Below are 17,043 nucleotides of genomic sequence, written 5' to 3'. Positions count from 1 at the left end.
GTGGTAGATGTCTAGTCTCCTTTATGGCTCTAATCTGATAGTGGTAGTGGGGTGGTAGATGTCTAGTCTCCTTTATGGCTCTAATCTGATAGTGGTAGTGGGGTGGTAGATGTCTAGTCTCCCTTATGGCTCTAATCTGATAGTAGTAGTGGGGTGGTAGATGTCTAGTCTCCTTTATGGCTCTAATCTGATAGTGGTAGTGGGGTGGTAGATGTTTAGTCTCCCTTATGGCTCTAATCTGATAGTAGTAGTGGGGTGGTAGATGTCTAGTCTCCTTTATGGCTCTAATCTGATAGTGGTAGTGGGGTGGTAGATGTTTAGTCTCCCTTATGGCTCTAATCTGATAGTAGTAGTGGGGTGGTAGATGTCTAGTCTCCTTTATGGCTCTAATCTGATAGTGGTAGATGTCTAGTCTCCTTTATGGCTCTACTCTGATAGTGGTAGTGGGGTGGTAGATGTCTAGTCTCCTTATGGCTCTAATCTGATAGTGGTAGTGAGGTGGTAGATGTCTAGTCTCCTTTATGGCTCTAATCTGATAGTGGTAGTGGGGTGGTAGATGTCTAGTCTCCTTTATGGCTCTAATCTGATAGTGGTAGTGGGGTGGTAGATGTCTAGTCTCCTTTATGGCTCTAATCTGATAGTGGTAGTGGGGTGATAGATGTCTAGTCTCCTTTATGGCTCTACTCTGATAGTGGTAGTGGGGTGATAGATGTCTAGTCTCCTTTATGGCTCTAATCTGAGAGTGGTAGTGGGGTGGTAGATGTCTAGTCTCCTTTATGGCTCTAATCTGATAGTGGTAGTGGGGTGGTAGATGTTTAGTCTCCTTTATGGCTCTAATCTGATATTGGTAGTGGGGTGATAGATGTCTAGTCTCCTTTATGGCTCTAATCTGATAGTGGTAGTGGGGTGGTAGATGTCTAGTCTCCTTTATGGCTCTAATCTGATAGTGGTAGTGGGGTGGTAGATGTCTAGTCTCCTTTATGGCTCTAATCTGATAGTGGTAGTGGGGTGGTAGATGTTTAGTCTCCCTTATGGCTCTAATCTGATAGTAGTAGTGGGGTGGTAGATGTCTAGTCTCCTTTATGGCTCTAATCTGATAGTGGTAGATGTCTAGTCTCCTTTATGGCTCTACTCTGATAGTGGTAGTGGGGTGGTAGATGTCTAGTCTCCTTATGGCTCTAATCTGATAGTGGTAGTGAGGTGGTAGATGTCTAGTCTCCTTTATGGCTCTAATCTGATAGTGGTAGTGGGGTGGTAGATGTCTAGTCTCCTTTATGGCTCTAATCTGATAGTGGTAGTGGGGTGGTAGATGTCTAGTCTCCTTTATGGCTCTATTCTGATAGTGGTAGTGGGGTGATAGATGTCTAGTCTCCGTTATGGCTCTAATCTGATAGTGGTAGATGTCTAGTCTCCTTTATGGCTCTAATCTGATAGTGGTAGTGGGGTGATAGATGTCTAGTCTCCGTTATGGCTCTAATCTGATAGTGGTAGATGTCTAGTCTCCTTTATGGCTATAATCTGATAGTGGTACTGGGATGATAGATGTCTAGTCTCCTTTATGGTTCTAATCAGATAGTGGTAGTGAGGTGGTAGATGTCTAGTCTCCTTTATGGCTCTAATCTGATAGTAGTAGTGGGGTGGTAGATGTCTAGTCTCCTTTATGGCTCTAATCTGATAGTGGTAGTGGGGTGGTAGATGTCTAGTCTCCCTTATGGCTCGAATCTGATAGTAGTAGTGGGGTGGTAGATGTTTAGTCTCCCTTATGGCTCTAATCTGATAGTAGTAGTGGGGTGGTAGATGTCTAGTCTCCTTTATGGCTCTAATCTGATAGTGGTAGATGTCTAGTCTCCTTTATGGCTCTACTCTGATAGTGGTAGTGGGGTGGTAGATGTCTAGTCTCCCTTATGGCTCTAATCTGATAGTAGTAGTGGGGTGGTAGATGTCTAGTCTCCTTTATGGCTCTAATCTGATAGTGGTAGTGGGGTGGTAGATGTTTAGTCTCCCTTATGGCTCTAATCTGATAGTAGTAGTGGGGTGGTAGATGTCTAGTCTCCTTTATGGCTCTAATCTGATAGTGGTAGTGGGGTGGTAGATGTTTAGTCTCCCTTATGGCTCTAATCTGATAGTAGTAGTGGGGTGGTAGATGTCTAGTCTCCTTTATGGCTCTAATCTGATAGTGGTAGATGTCTAGTCTCCTTTATGGCTCTACTCTGATAGTGGTAGTGGGGTGGTAGATGTCTAGTCTCCTTATGGCTCTAATCTGATAGTGGTAGTGAGGTGGTAGATGTCTAGTCTCCTTTATGGCTCTAATCTGATAGTGGTAGTGGGGTGGTAGATGTCTAGTCTCCTTTATGGCTCTAATCTGATAGTGGTAGTGGGGTGGTAGATGTCTAGTCTCCTTTATGGCTCTATTCTGATAGTGGTAGTGGGGTGATAGATGTCTAGTCTCCGTTATGGCTCTAATCTGATAGTGGTAGATGTCTAGTCTCCTTTATGGCTCTAATCTGATAGTGGTAGTGGGGTGGTAGATGTCTAGTCTCCTTTATGGCTCTAATCTGATAGTGGTAGTGGGGTGGTAGATGTCTAGTCTCCCTTATGGCTCTAATCTGATAGTAGTAGTGGGGTGGTAGATGTCTAGTCTCCTTTATGGCTCTAATCTGATAGTGGTAGTGGGGTGGTAGATGTTTAGTCTCCCTTATGGCTCTAATCTGATAGTAGTAGTGGGGTGGTAGATGTCTAGTCTCCTTTATGGCTCTAATCTGATAGTGGTAGTGGGGTGGTAGATGTTTAGTCTCCCTTATGGCTCTAATCTGATAGTAGTAGTGGGGTGGTAGATGTCTAGTCTCCTTTATGGCTCTAATCTGATAGTGGTAGATGTCTAGTCTCCTTTATGGCTCTACTCTGATAGTGGTAGTGGGGTGGTAGATGTCTAGTCTCCTTATGGCTCTAATCTGATAGTGGTAGTGAGGTGGTAGATGTCTAGTCTCCTTTATGGCTCTAATCTGATAGTGGTAGTGGGGTGGTAGATGTTTAGTCTCCCTTATGGCTCTAATCTGATAGTAGTAGTGGGGTGGTAGATGTCTAGTCTCCTTTATGGCTCTAATCTGATAGTGGTAGATGTCTAGTCTCCTTTATGGCTCTACTCTGATAGTGGTAGTGGGGTGGTAGATGTCTAGTCTCCTTATGGCTCTAATCTGATAGTGGTAGTGAGGTGGTAGATGTCTAGTCTCCTTTATGGCTCTAATCTGATAGTGGTAGTGGGGTGGTAGATGTCTAGTCTCCTTTATGGCTCTAATCTGATAGTGGTAGTGGGGTGGTAGATGTCTAGTCTCCTTTATGGCTCTATTCTGATAGTGGTAGTGGGGTGATAGATGTCTAGTCTCCGTTATGGCTCTAATCTGATAGTGGTAGATGTCTAGTCTCCTTTATGGCTCTAATCTGATAGTGGTAGTGGGGTGGTAGATGTCTAGTCTCCTTTATGGCTCTAATCTGATAGTGGTAGTGGGGTGGTAGATGTCTAGTCTCCCTTATGGCTCTAATCTGATAGTAGTAGTGGGGTGGTAGATGTCTAGTCTCCTTTATGGCTCTAATCTGATAGTGGTAGTGGGGTGGTAGATGTTTAGTCTCCCTTATGGCTCTAATCTGATAGTAGTAGTGGGGTGGTAGATGTCTAGTCTCCTTTATGGCTCTAATCTGATAGTGGTAGATGTCTAGTCTCCTTTATGGCTCTACTCTGATAGTGGTAGTGGGGTGGTAGATGTCTAGTCTCCTTATGGCTCTAATCTGATAGTGGTAGTGAGGTGGTAGATGTCTAGTCTCCTTTATGGCTCTAATCTGATAGTGGTAGTGGGGTGGTAGATGTTTAGTCTCCCTTATGGCTCTAATCTGATAGTAGTAGTGGGGTGGTAGATGTCTAGTCTCCTTTATGGCTCTAATCTGATAGTGGTAGATGTCTAGTCTCCTTTATGGCTCTACTCTGATAGTGGTAGTGGGGTGGTAGATGTCTAGTCTCCTTATGGCTCTAATCTGATAGTGGTAGTGAGGTGGTAGATGTCTAGTCTCCTTTATGGCTCTAATCTGATAGTGGTAGTGGGGTGGTAGATGTCTAGTCTCCTTTATGGCTCTAATCTGATAGTGGTAGTGGGGTGGTAGATGTCTAGTCTCCTTTATGGCTCTATTCTGATAGTGGTAGTGGGGTGATAGATGTCTAGTCTCCGTTATGGCTCTAATCTGATAGTGGTAGATGTCTAGTCTCCTTTATGGCTCTAATCTGATAGTGGTAGTGGGGTGGTAGATGTCTAGTCTCCTTTATGGCTCTAATCTGATAGTGGTAGTGGGGTGGTAGATGTCTAGTCTCCCTTATGGCTCTAATCTGATAGTAGTAGTGGGGTGGTAGATGTCTAGTCTCCTTTATGGCTCTAATCTGATAGTGGTAGTGGGGTGGTAGATGTTTAGTCTCCCTTATGGCTCTAATCTGATAGTAGTAGTGGGGTGGTAGATGTCTAGTCTCCTTTATGGCTCTAATCTGATAGTGGTAGTGGGGTGGTAGATGTTTAGTCTCCCTTATGGCTCTAATCTGATAGTAGTAGTGGGGTGGTAGATGTCTAGTCTCCTTTATGGCTCTAATCTGATAGTGGTAGATGTCTAGTCTCCTTTATGGCTCTACTCTGATAGTGGTAGTGGGGTGGTAGATGTCTAGTCTCCTTATGGCTCTAATCTGATAGTGGTAGTGAGGTGGTAGATGTCTAGTCTCCTTTATGGCTCTAATCTGATAGTGGTAGTGGGGTGGTAGATGTTTAGTCTCCCTTATGGCTCTAATCTGATAGTAGGTAGTGGGGTGGTAGATGTCTAGTCTCCTTTATGGCTCTAATCTGATAGTGGTAGATGTCTAGTCTCCTTTATGGCTCTACTCTGATAGTGGTAGTGGGGTGGTAGATGTCTAGTCTCCTTTATGGCTCTAATCTGAGAGTGGTAGTGGGATGGTAGATGTCTAGTCTCCTTTATGGCTCTAATCTGATAGTGGTAGTGGGGTGGTAGATGTTTAGTCTCCTTTATGGCTCTAATCTGATATTGGTAGTGGGGTGATAGATGTCTAGTCTCCTTTATGGCTCTAATCTGATAGTGGTAGTGGGGTGGTAGATGTCTAGTCTCCTTTATGGCTCTAATCTGATAGTGGTAGTGGGGTGGTAGATGTCTAGTCTCCTTTATGGCTCTAATCTGATAGTGGTAGTGGGGTGGTAGATGTTTAGTCTCCCTTATGGCTCTAATCTGATAGTAGTAGTGGGGTGGTAGATGTCTAGTCTCCTTTATGGCTCTAATCTGATAGTGGTAGATGTCTAGTCTCCTTTATGGCTCTACTCTGATAGTGGTAGTGGGGTGGTAGATGTCTAGTCTCCTTATGGCTCTAATCTGATAGTGGTAGTGAGGTGGTAGATGTCTAGTCTCCTTTATGGCTCTAATCTGATAGTGGTAGTGGGGTGGTAGATGTCTAGTCTCCTTTATGGCTCTAATCTGATAGTGGTAGTGGGGTGGTAGATGTCTAGTCTCCTTTATGGCTCTATTCTGATAGTGGTAGTGGGGTGATAGATGTCTAGTCTCCGTTATGGCTCTAATCTGATAGTGGTAGATGTCTAGTCTCCTTTATGGCTCTAATCTGATAGTGGTAGTGGGGTGATAGATGTCTAGTCTCCGTTATGGCTCTAATCTGATAGTGGTAGATGTCTAGTCTCCTTTATGGCTATAATCTGATAGTGGTACTGGGATGATAGATGTCTAGTCTCCTTTATGGTTCTAATCTGATAGTGGTAGTGAGGTGGTAGATGTCTAGTCTCCTTTATGGCTCTAATCTGATAGTAGTAGTGGGGTGGTAGATGTCTAGTCTCCTTTATGGCTCTAATCTGATAGTGGTAGTGGGGTGGTAGATGTCTAGTCTCCCTTATGGCTCGAATCTGATAGTAGTAGTGGGGTGGTAGATGTTTAGTCTCCCTTATGGCTCTAATCTGATAGTAGTAGTGGGGTGGTAGATGTCTAGTCTCCTTTATGGCTCTAATCTGATAGTGGTAGTGGGGTGGTAGATGTCTAGTCTCCTTTATGGCTCTAATCTGATAGTGGTAGTGGGGTGGTAGATGTTTAGTCTCCCTTATGGCTCTAATCTGATAGTAGTAGTGGGGTGGTAGATGTCTAGTCTCCTTTATGGCTCTAATCTGATAGTGGTAGATGTCTAGTCTCCTTTATGGCTCTACTCTGATAGTGGTAGTGGGGTGGTAGATGTCTAGTCTCCTTATGGCTCTAATCTGATAGTGGTAGTGAGGTGGTAGATGTCTAGTCTCCTTTATGGCTCTAATCTGATAGTGGTAGTGGGGTGGTAGATGTCTAGTCTCCTTTATGGCTCTAATCTGATAGTGGTAGTGGGGTGGTAGATGTCTAGTCTCCTTTATGGCTCTATTCTGATAGTGGTAGTGGGGTGATAGATGTCTAGTCTCCGTTATGGCTCTAATCTGATAGTGGTAGATGTCTAGTCTCCTTTATGGCTCTAATCTGATAGTGGTAGTGGGGTGATAGATGTCTAGTCTCCGTTATGGCTCTAATCTGATAGTGGTAGATGTCTAGTCTCCTTTATGGCTATAATCTGATAGTGGTACTGGGATGATAGATGTCTAGTCTCCTTTATGGTTCTAATCAGATAGTGGTAGTGAGGTGGTAGATGTCTAGTCTCCTTTATGGCTCTAATCTGATAGTAGTAGTGGGGTGGTAGATGTCTAGTCTCCTTTATGGCTCTAATCTGATAGTGGTAGTGGGGTGGTAGATGTCTAGTCTCCCTTATGGCTCGAATCTGATAGTAGTAGTGGGGTGGTAGATGTTTAGTCTCCCTTATGGCTCTAATCTGATAGTAGTAGTGGGGTGGTAGATGTCTAGTCTCCTTTATGGCTCTAATCTGATAGTGGTAGATGTCTAGTCTCCTTTATGGCTCTACTCTGATAGTGGTAGTGGGGTGATAGATGTCTAGTCTCCGTTATGGCTCTAATCTGATAGTGGTAGATGTCTAGTCTCCTTTATGGCTATAATCTGATAGTGGTAGTGGGATGATAGATGTCTAGTCTCCTTTATGGTTCTAATCTGATAGTGGTAGTGAGGTGGTAGATGTCTAGTCTCCTTTATGGCTCTAATCTGATAGTAGTAGTGGGGTGGTAGATGTCTAGTCTCCTTTATGGCTCTAATCTGATAGTGGTAGTGGGGTGGTAGATGTCTAGTCTCCCTTATGGCTCTAATCTGATAGTAGCAGTGGGGTGGTAGATGTCTAGTCTCCTTTATGGCTCTAATCTGATAGTGGTAGTGGGGTGGTAGATGTCTAGTCTCCTTTATGGCTCTAATCTGATAGTGGTAGATGTCTAGTCTCCTTTATGGCTCTACTCTGATAGTGGTAGTGGGGTGGTAGATGTCTAGTCTCCTTATGGCTCTAATCTGATAGTGGTAGTGAGGTGGTAGATGTCTAGTCTCCTTTATGGCTCTAATCTGATAGTGGTAGTGGGGTGGTAGATGTCTAGTCTCCTTTATGGCTCTAATCTGATAGTGGTAGTGGGGTGGTAGATGTCTAGTCTCCTTTATGGCTCTATTCTGATAGTGGTAGTGGGGTGATAGATGTCTAGTCTCCGTTATGGCTCTAATCTGATAGTGGTAGATGTCTAGTCTCCTTTATGGCTCTAATCTGATAGTGGTAGTGGGGTGATAGATGTCTAGTCTCCGTTATGGCTCTAATCTGATAGTGGTAGATGTCTAGTCTCCTTTATGGCTATAATCTGATAGTGGTAGTGGGATGATAGATTTCTAGTCTCCTTTATGGTTCTAATCTGATAGTGGTAGTGAGGTGGTAGATGTCTAGTCTCCTTTATGGCTCTAATCTGATAGTAGTAGTGGGGTGGTAGATGTCTAGTCTCCTTTATGGCTCTAATCTGATAGTGGTAGTGGGGTGGTAGATGTCTAGTCTCCCTTATGGCTCGAATCTGATAGTAGTAGTGGGGTGGTAGATGTCTAGTCTCCTTTATGGCTCTAATCTGATAGTGGTAGATGTCTAGTCTCCTTTATGGCTCTAATCTGATAGTGGTAGTGGGGTGGTAGATGTCTAGTCTCCTTTATGGCTCTAATCTGATATTGGTAGTGGGGTGATAGATGTCTAGTCTCCTTTATGGCTCTAATCTGATAGTGGTAGTGGGGTGGTAGATGTCTAGTCTCCTTTATGGCTCTAATCTGATAGTGGTAGATGTCTAGTCTCCTTTATGGCTCTAATCTGATAGTGGTAGGTGGGTGGTAGATGTCTAGTCTCCTTTATGGCTCTAATCTGATATAGGTAGTGGGGTTGTAGATGTCTAGTCTCCTTTATGGCTCTAATCTGATAGTGGTAGTGGGGTGGTAGATGTCTAGTCTCCGTTATGGCTCTATTCTAATAGTGGAAGTGGGGTGATAGATGTCTAGTCTCCGTTATGGCTCTAATCTGATAGTGGTAGATGTCTAGTCTCCTTTATGGCTCTAATCTGATAGTGGTATTGGGGTGATAGATGTCTAGTCTCCTTTATGGCTCTAATCTGATAGTGGTAGTGGGGTGGTAGATGTCTAGTCTCCTTTATGGCTCTAATCTGATATTGGTAGTGGGGTGATAGATGTCTAGTCTCCTTTATGGCTCTAATCTGATAGTGGTAGTGGGGTGGTAGATGTCTAGTCTCCTTTATGGCTCTAATCTGATATTGGTAGTGGGGTGATAGATGTCTAGTCTCCTTTATGGTTCTAATCAGATAGTGGTAGTGAGGTGGTAGATGTCTAGTCTCCTTTATGGCTCTAATCTGATAGTAGTAGTGGGGTGGTAGATGTCTAGTCTCCTTTATGGCTCTAATCTGATAGTGGTAGTGGGGTGGTAGATGTCTAGTCTCCCTTATGGCTCGAATCTGATAGTAGTAGTGGGGTGGTAGATGTTTAGTCTCCCTTATGGCTCTAATCTGATAGTAGTAGTGGGGTGGTAGATGTCTAGTCTCCTTTATGGCTCTAATCTGATAGTGGTAGTGGGGTGGTAGATGTCTAGTCTCCTTTATGGCTCTAATCTGATAGTGGTAGTGGGGTGGTAGATGTTTAGTCTCCCTTATGGCTCTAATCTGATAGTAGTAGTGGGGTGGTAGATGTCTAGTCTCCTTTATGGCTCTAATCTGATAGTGGTAGATGTCTAGTCTCCTTTATGGCTCTACTCTGATAGTGGTAGTGGGGTGGTAGATGTCTAGTCTCCTTATGGCTCTAATCTGATAGTGGTAGTGAGGTGGTAGATGTCTAGTCTCCTTTATGGCTCTAATCTGATAGTGGTAGTGGGGTGGTAGATGTCTAGTCTCCTTTATGGCTCTAATCTGATAGTGGTAGTGGGGTGGTAGATGTCTAGTCTCCTTTATGGCTCTATTCTGATAGTGGTAGTGGGGTGATAGATGTCTAGTCTCCGTTATGGCTCTAATCTGATAGTGGTAGATGTCTAGTCTCCTTTATGGCTCTAATCTGATAGTGGTAGTGGGGTGATAGATGTCTAGTCTCCGTTATGGCTCTAATCTGATAGTGGTAGATGTCTAGTCTCCTTTATGGCTATAATCTGATAGTGGTACTGGGATGATAGATGTCTAGTCTCCTTTATGGTTCTAATCAGATAGTGGTAGTGAGGTGGTAGATGTCTAGTCTCCTTTATGGCTCTAATCTGATAGTAGTAGTGGGGTGGTAGATGTCTAGTCTCCTTTATGGCTCTAATCTGATAGTGGTAGTGGGGTGGTAGATGTCTAGTCTCCCTTATGGCTCGAATCTGATAGTAGTAGTGGGGTGGTAGATGTTTAGTCTCCCTTATGGCTCTAATCTGATAGTAGTAGTGGGGTGGTAGATGTCTAGTCTCCTTTATGGCTCTAATCTGATAGTGGTAGATGTCTAGTCTCCTTTATGGCTCTACTCTGATAGTGGTAGTGGGGTGATAGATGTCTAGTCTCCGTTATGGCTCTAATCTGATAGTGGTAGATGTCTAGTCTCCTTTATGGCTATAATCTGATAGTGGTAGTGGGATGATAGATGTCTAGTCTCCTTTATGGTTCTAATCTGATAGTGGTAGTGAGGTGGTAGATGTCTAGTCTCCTTTATGGCTCTAATCTGATAGTAGTAGTGGGGTGGTAGATGTCTAGTCTCCTTTATGGCTCTAATCTGATAGTGGTAGTGGGGTGGTAGATGTCTAGTCTCCCTTATGGCTCTAATCTGATAGTAGCAGTGGGGTGGTAGATGTTTAGTCTCCCTTATGGCTCTAATCCGATAGTAGTAGTGGGGTGGTAGATGTCTAGTCTCCTTTATGGCTCTAATCTGATAGTGGTAGATGTCTAGTCTCCTTTATGGCTCTACTCTGATAGTGGTAGTGGGGTGGTAGATGTCTAGTCTCCTTATGGCTCTAATCTGATAGTGGTAGTGAGGTGGTAGATGTCTAGTCTCCTTTATGGCTCTAATCTGATAGTGGTAGTGGGGTGGTAGATGTCTAGTCTCCTTTATGGCTCTAATCTGATAGTGGTAGTGGGGTGGTAGATGTCTAGTCTCCTTTATGGCTCTATTCTGATAGTGGTAGTGGGGTGATAGATGTCTAGTCTCCGTTATGGCTCTAATCTGATAGTGGTAGATGTCTAGTCTCCTTTATGGCTCTAATCTGATAGTGGTAGTGGGGTGATAGATGTCTAGTCTCCGTTATGGCTCTAATCTGATAGTGGTAGATGTCTAGTCTCCTTTATGGCTATAATCTGATAGTGGTAGTGGGATGATAGATTTCTAGTCTCCTTTATGGTTCTAATCTGATAGTGGTAGTGAGGTGGTAGATGTCTAGTCTCCTTTATGGCTCTAATCTGATAGTAGTAGTGGGGTGGTAGATGTCTAGTCTCCTTTATGGCTCTAATCTGATAGTGGTAGTGGGGTGGTAGATGTCTAGTCTCCCTTATGGCTCGAATCTGATAGTAGTAGTGGGGTGGTAGATGTCTAGTCTCCTTTATGGCTCTAATCTGATAGTGGTAGATGTCTAGTCTCCTTTATGGCTCTAATCTGATAGTGGTAGTGGGGTGGTAGATGTCTAGTCTCCTTTATGGCTCTAATCTGATATTGGTAGTGGGGTGATAGATGTCTAGTCTCCTTTATGGCTCTAATCTGATAGTGGTAGTGGGGTGGTAGATGTCTAGTCTCCTTTATGGCTCTAATCTGATAGTGGTAGATGTCTAGTCTCCTTTATGGCTCTACTCTGATAGTGGTAGTGGGGTGGTAGATGTCTAGTCTCCTTATGGCTCTAATCTGATAGTGGTAGTGAGGTGGTAGATGTCTAGTCTCCTTTATGGCTCTAATCTGATAGTGGTAGTGGGGTGGTAGATGTCTAGTCTCCTTTATGGCTCTAATCTGATAGTGGTAGTGGGGTGGTAGATGTCTAGTCTCCTTTATGGCTCTATTCTGATAGTGGTAGTGGGGTGATAGATGTCTAGTCTCCGTTATGGCTCTAATCTGATAGTGGTAGATGTCTAGTCTCCTTTATGGCTCTAATCTGATAGTGGTAGTGGGGTGATAGATGTCTAGTCTCCGTTATGGCTCTAATCTGATAGTGGTAGATGTCTAGTCTCCTTTATGGCTATAATCTGATAGTGGTAGTGGGATGATAGATTTCTAGTCTCCTTTATGGCTCTAATCTGATAGTGGTAGTGGGGTGGTAGATGTCTAGTCTCCTTTATGGCTCTAATCTGATAGTAGTAGTGGGGTGGTAGATGTCTAGTCTCCTTTATGGCTCTAATCTGATAGTGGTAGTGGGGTGGTAGATGTCTAGTCTCCCTTATGGCTCGAATCTGATAGTAGTAGTGGGGTGGTAGATGTCTAGTCTCCTTTATGGCTCTAATCTGATAGTGGTAGATGTCTAGTCTCCTTTATGGCTCTAATCTGATAGTGGTAGTGGGGTGGTAGATGTCTAGTCTCCTTTATGGCTCTAATCTGATATTGGTAGTGGGGTGATAGATGTCTAGTCTCCTTTATGGCTCTAATCTGATAGTGGTAGTGGGGTGGTAGATGTCTAGTCTCCTTTATGGCTCTAATCTGATAGTGGTAGTGGGGTGGTAGATGTCTAGTCTCCTTTATGGCTCTAATCTGATAGTGGTAGGTGTCTAGTCTCCTTTATGGCTCTAATCTGATAGTGGTAGTGGGGTTGTAGATGTCTAGTCTCCTTTATGGCTCTAATCTGATAGTGGTAGTGGGGTGGTAGATGTCTAGTCTCCGTTATGGCTCTATTCTGATAGTGGTAGTGGGGTGATAGATGTCTAGTCTCCGTTATGGCTCTAATCTGATAGTGGTAGATGTCTAGTCTCCTTTATGGCTCTAATCTGATAGTGGTATTGGGGTGATAGATGTCTAGTCTCCTTTATGGCTCTAATCTGATAGTGGTAGTGGGGTGGTAGATGTCTAGTCTCCTTTATGGCTCTAATCTGATATTGGTAGTGGGGTGATAGATGTCTAGTCTCCTTTATGGCTCTAATCTGATAGTGGTAGTGGGGTGGTAGATGTCTAGTCTCCTTTATGGCTCTAATCTGATATTGGTAGTGGGGTGATAGATGTCTAGTCTCCTTTATGGCTCTAATCTGATAGTGGTAGTGGGGTGGTAGATGTCTAGTCTCCTTTATGGCTCTAATCTGATAGTGGTAGTGGGGTGGTAGATGTCTCGTCTCCCTTATGGCTCTAATCTGATAGTAGTAGTGGGGTGGTAGATGTCTAGTCTCCTTTATGGCTCTAATCTGATAGTGGTAGTGGGGTGGTAGATGTTTAGTCTCCCTTATGGCTCTAATCTGATAGTAGTAGTGGGGTGGTAGATGTCTAGTCTCCTTTATGGCTCTAATCTGATAGTGGTAGATGTCTAGTCTCCTTTATGGCTCTACTCTGATAGTGGTAGTGGGGTGGTAGATGTCTAGTCTCCTTATGGCTCTAATCTGATAGTGGTAGTGAGGTGGTAGATGTCTAGTCTCCTTTATGGCTCTAATCTGATAGTGGTAGTGGGGTGGTAGATGTCTAGTCTCCTTTATGGCTCTAATCTGATAGTGGTAGTGGGGTGGTAGATGTCTAGTCTCCTTTATGGCTCTATTCTGATAGTGGTAGTGGGGTGATAGATGTCTAGTCTCCGTTATGGCTCTAATCTGATAGTGGTAGATGTCTAGTCTCCTTTATGGCTCTAATCTGATAGTGGTAGGTGGGTGGTAGATGTCTAGTCTCCTTTATGGCTCTAATCTGATAGTGGTAGTGGGGTGGTAGATGTCTAGTCTCCTTTATGGCTCTAATCTGATAGTGGTAGTGGGGTGGTAGATGTCTAGTCTCCGTTATGGCTCTATTCTAATAGTGGAAGTGGGGTGATAGATGTCTAGTCTCCGTTATGGCTCTAATCTGATAGTGGTAGATGTCTAGTCTCCTTTATGGCTCTAATCTGATAGTGGTATTGGGGTGATAGATGTCTAGTCTCCTTTATGGCTCTAATCTGATAGTGGTAGTGGGGTGGTAGATGTCTAGTCTCCTTTATGGCTCTAATCTGATATTGGTAGTGGGGTGATAGATGTCTAGTCTCCTTTATGGCTCTAATCTGATAGTGGTAGTGGGGTGGTAGATGTCTAGTCTCCTTTATGGCTCTAATCTGATATTGGTAGTGGGGTGATAGATGTCTAGTCTCCTTTATGGCTCTAATCTGATAGTGGTAGTGGGGTGGTAGATGTCTAGTCTCCTTTATGGCTCTAATCTGATAGTGGAAGTGGGGTGGTAGATGTCTAGTCTCCCTTATGGCTCTAATCTGATAGTGGTAGTGGGGTGGTAGATGTCTAGTCTCCTTTATGGCTCTAATCTGATAGTGGTAGTGGGGTGGTAGATGTTTAGTCTCCCTTATGGCTCTAATCTGATAGTAGTAGTGGGGTGGTAGATGTCTAGTCTCCTTTATGGCTCTAATCTGATAGTGGTAGATGTCTAGTCTCCTTTATGGCTCTACTCTGATAGTGGTAGTGGGGTGGTAGATGTCTAGTCTCCTTATGGCTCTAATCTGATAGTGGTAGTGAGGTGGTAGATGTCTAGTCTCCTTTATGGCTCTAATCTGATAGTGGTAGTGGGGTGGTAGATGTCTAGTCTCCTTTATGGCTCTAATCTGATAGTGGTAGTGGGTTGGTAGATGTCTAGTCTCCTTTATGGCTCTATTCTGATAGTGGTAGTGGGGTGATAGATGTCTAGTCTCCGTTATGGCTCTAATCTGATAGTGGTAGATGTCTAGTCTCCTTTATGGCTCTAATCTGATAGTGGTAGTGGGGTGATAGATGTCTAGTCTCCGTTATGGCTCTAATCTGATAGTGGTAGATGTCTAGTCTCCTTTATGGCTATAATCTGATAGTGGTAGTGGGATGATAGATGTCTAGTCTCCTTTATGGTTCTAATCTGATAGTGGTAGTGAGGTGGTAGATGTCTAGTCTCCTTTATGGCTCTAATCTGATAGTAGTAGTGGGGTGGTAGATGTCTAGTCTCCTTTATGGCTCTAATCTGATAGTGGTAGTGGGGTGGTAGATGTCTAGTCTCCTTTATGGCTCTAATCTGATAGTGGTAGATGTCTAGTCTCCTTTATGGCTCTAATCTGATATTGGTAGTGGGGTGATAGATGTCTAGTCTCCTTTATGGCTCTAATCTGATAGTGGTAGTGGGGTGGTAGATGTCTAGTCTCCTTTATGGCTCTAATCTGATAGTGGTAGATGTCTAGTCTCCTTTATGGCTCTAATCTGATAGTGGTAGTGGGGTGGTAGATATCTAGTCTCCTTTATGGCTCTAATCTGATATAGGTAGTGGGGTTGTAGATGTCTAGTCTCCTTTATGGCTCTAATCTGATAGTGGTAGATGTCTAGTCTCCTTTATGGCTCTAATCTGATAGTGGTAGTGGGGTGGTAGATGTCTAGTCTCCTTTATGGCTCTAATCTGATAGTGGTAGTGGGGTGGTAGATGTCTAGTCTCCTTTATGGCTCTAATCTGATAGTGGTAGTGGGGTGGTAGATGTCTCGTCTCCTTTATGGCTCTATTCTGATAGTGGTAGTGGGGTGATAGATGTCTAGTCTCCGTTATGGCTCTAATCTGATAGTGGTAGATGTCTAGTCTCCTTTATGGCTCTAATCTGATAGTGGTATTGGGGTGATAGATGTCTAGTCTCCTTTATGGCTCTAATCTGATAGTGGTAGTGGGGTGGTAGATGTCTAGTCTCCTTTATGGCTCTAATCTGATATTGGTAGTGGGGTGATAGATGTCTAGTCTCCTTTATGGCTCTAATCTGATAGTGGTAGTGGGGTGGTAGATGTCTAGTCTCCTTTATGGCTCTAATCTGATATTGGTAGTGGGGTGGTAGATGTCTAGTCTCCTTTATGGCTCTATTCTGATAGTGGTAGTGGGGTGATAGATGTCTAGTCTCCGTTATGGCTCTAATCTGATAGTGGTAGATGTCTAGTCTCCTTTATGGCTCTAATCTGATAGTGGTAGTGGGGTGATAGATGTCTAGTCTCCGTTATGGCTCTAATCTGATAGTGGTAGTGGGGTGGTAGATGTCTAGTCTCCTTTATGGCTCTAATCTGATATTGGTAGTGGGGTGATAGATGTCTAGTCTCCTTTATGGCTCTAATCTGATAGTGGTAGTGGGGTGGTAGATGTCTAGTCTCCTTTATGGCTATAATCTGATAGTGGTAGTGGGATGATAGATGTCTAGTCTCCTTTATGGTTCTAATCAGATAGTGGTAGTGAGGTGGTAGATGTCTAGTCTCCTTTATGGCTCTAATCTGATAGTAGTAGTGGGGTGGTAGATGTCTAGTCTCCTTTATGGCTCTAATCTGATAGTGGTAGTGGGGTGGTAGATGTCTAGTCTCCCTTATGGCTCGAATCTGATAGTAGTAGTGGGGTGGTAGATGTCTAGTCTCCCTTATGGCTCTAATCTGATAGTAGTAGTGGGGTGGTAGATGTCTAGTCTCCTTTATGGCTCTAATCTGATAGTGGTAGATGTCTAGTCTCCTTTATGGCTCTACTCTGATAGTGGTAGTGGGGTGGTAGATGTCTAGTCTCCGTTATGGCTCTAATCTGATAGTGGTAGATGTCTAGTCTCCTTTATGGCTATAATCTGATAGTGGTAGTGGGATGATAGATGTCTAGTCTCCTTTATGGTTCTAATCTGATAGTGGTAGTGAGGTGGTAGATGTCTAGTCTCCTTTATGGCTCTAATCTGATAGTAGTAGTGGGGTGGTAGATGTCTAGTCTCCTTTATGGCTCTAATCTGATAGTGGTAGTGGGGTGGTAGATGTCTAGTCTCCCTTATGGCTCGAATCTGATAGTAGTAGTGGGGTGGTAGATGTCTAGTCTCCCTTATGGCTCTAATCTGATAGTAGTAGTGGGGTGGTAGATGTCTAGTCTCCTTTATGGCTCTAATCTGATAGTGGTAGATGTCTAGTCTCCTTTATGGCTCTACTCTGATAGTGGTAGTGGGGTGGTAGATGTCTAGTCTCCTTATGGCTCTAATCTGATAGTGGTAGTGAGGTGGTAGATGTCTAGTCTCCTTTATGGCTCTAATCTGATAGTGGTAGTGGGGTGGTAGATGTCTAGTCTCCTTTATGGCTCTAATCTGATAGTGGTAGTGGGGTGGTAGATGTCTAGTCTCCTTTATGGCTCTATTCTGATAGTGGTAGTGGGGTGATAGATGTCTAGTCTCCGTTATGGCTCTAATCTGATAGTGGTAGATGTCTAGTCTCCTTTATGGCTCTAATCTGATAGTGGTAGTGGGGTGATAGATGTCTAGTCTCCGTTATGGCTCTAATCTGATAGTGGTAGATGTCTAGTCTCCTTTATGGCTATAATCTGATAGTGGTAGTGGGATGATAGATTTGTAGTCTCCTTTATGGTTCTAACAAGATAGTGGTAGTGAGGTGGTAGATGTCTAGTCTCCTTTATGGCTCTAATCTGATAGTAGTAGTGGGGTGGTAGATGTCTAGTCTCCTT

The sequence above is a fragment of the Salvelinus alpinus genome, chromosome 19 (assembly GCF_045679555.1).
Source record: "Salvelinus alpinus chromosome 19, SLU_Salpinus.1, whole genome shotgun sequence".
Lineage (NCBI taxonomy): Eukaryota > Metazoa > Chordata > Actinopteri > Salmoniformes > Salmonidae > Salvelinus > Salvelinus alpinus.
This window is presented reverse-complemented; position numbering follows the sequence as displayed.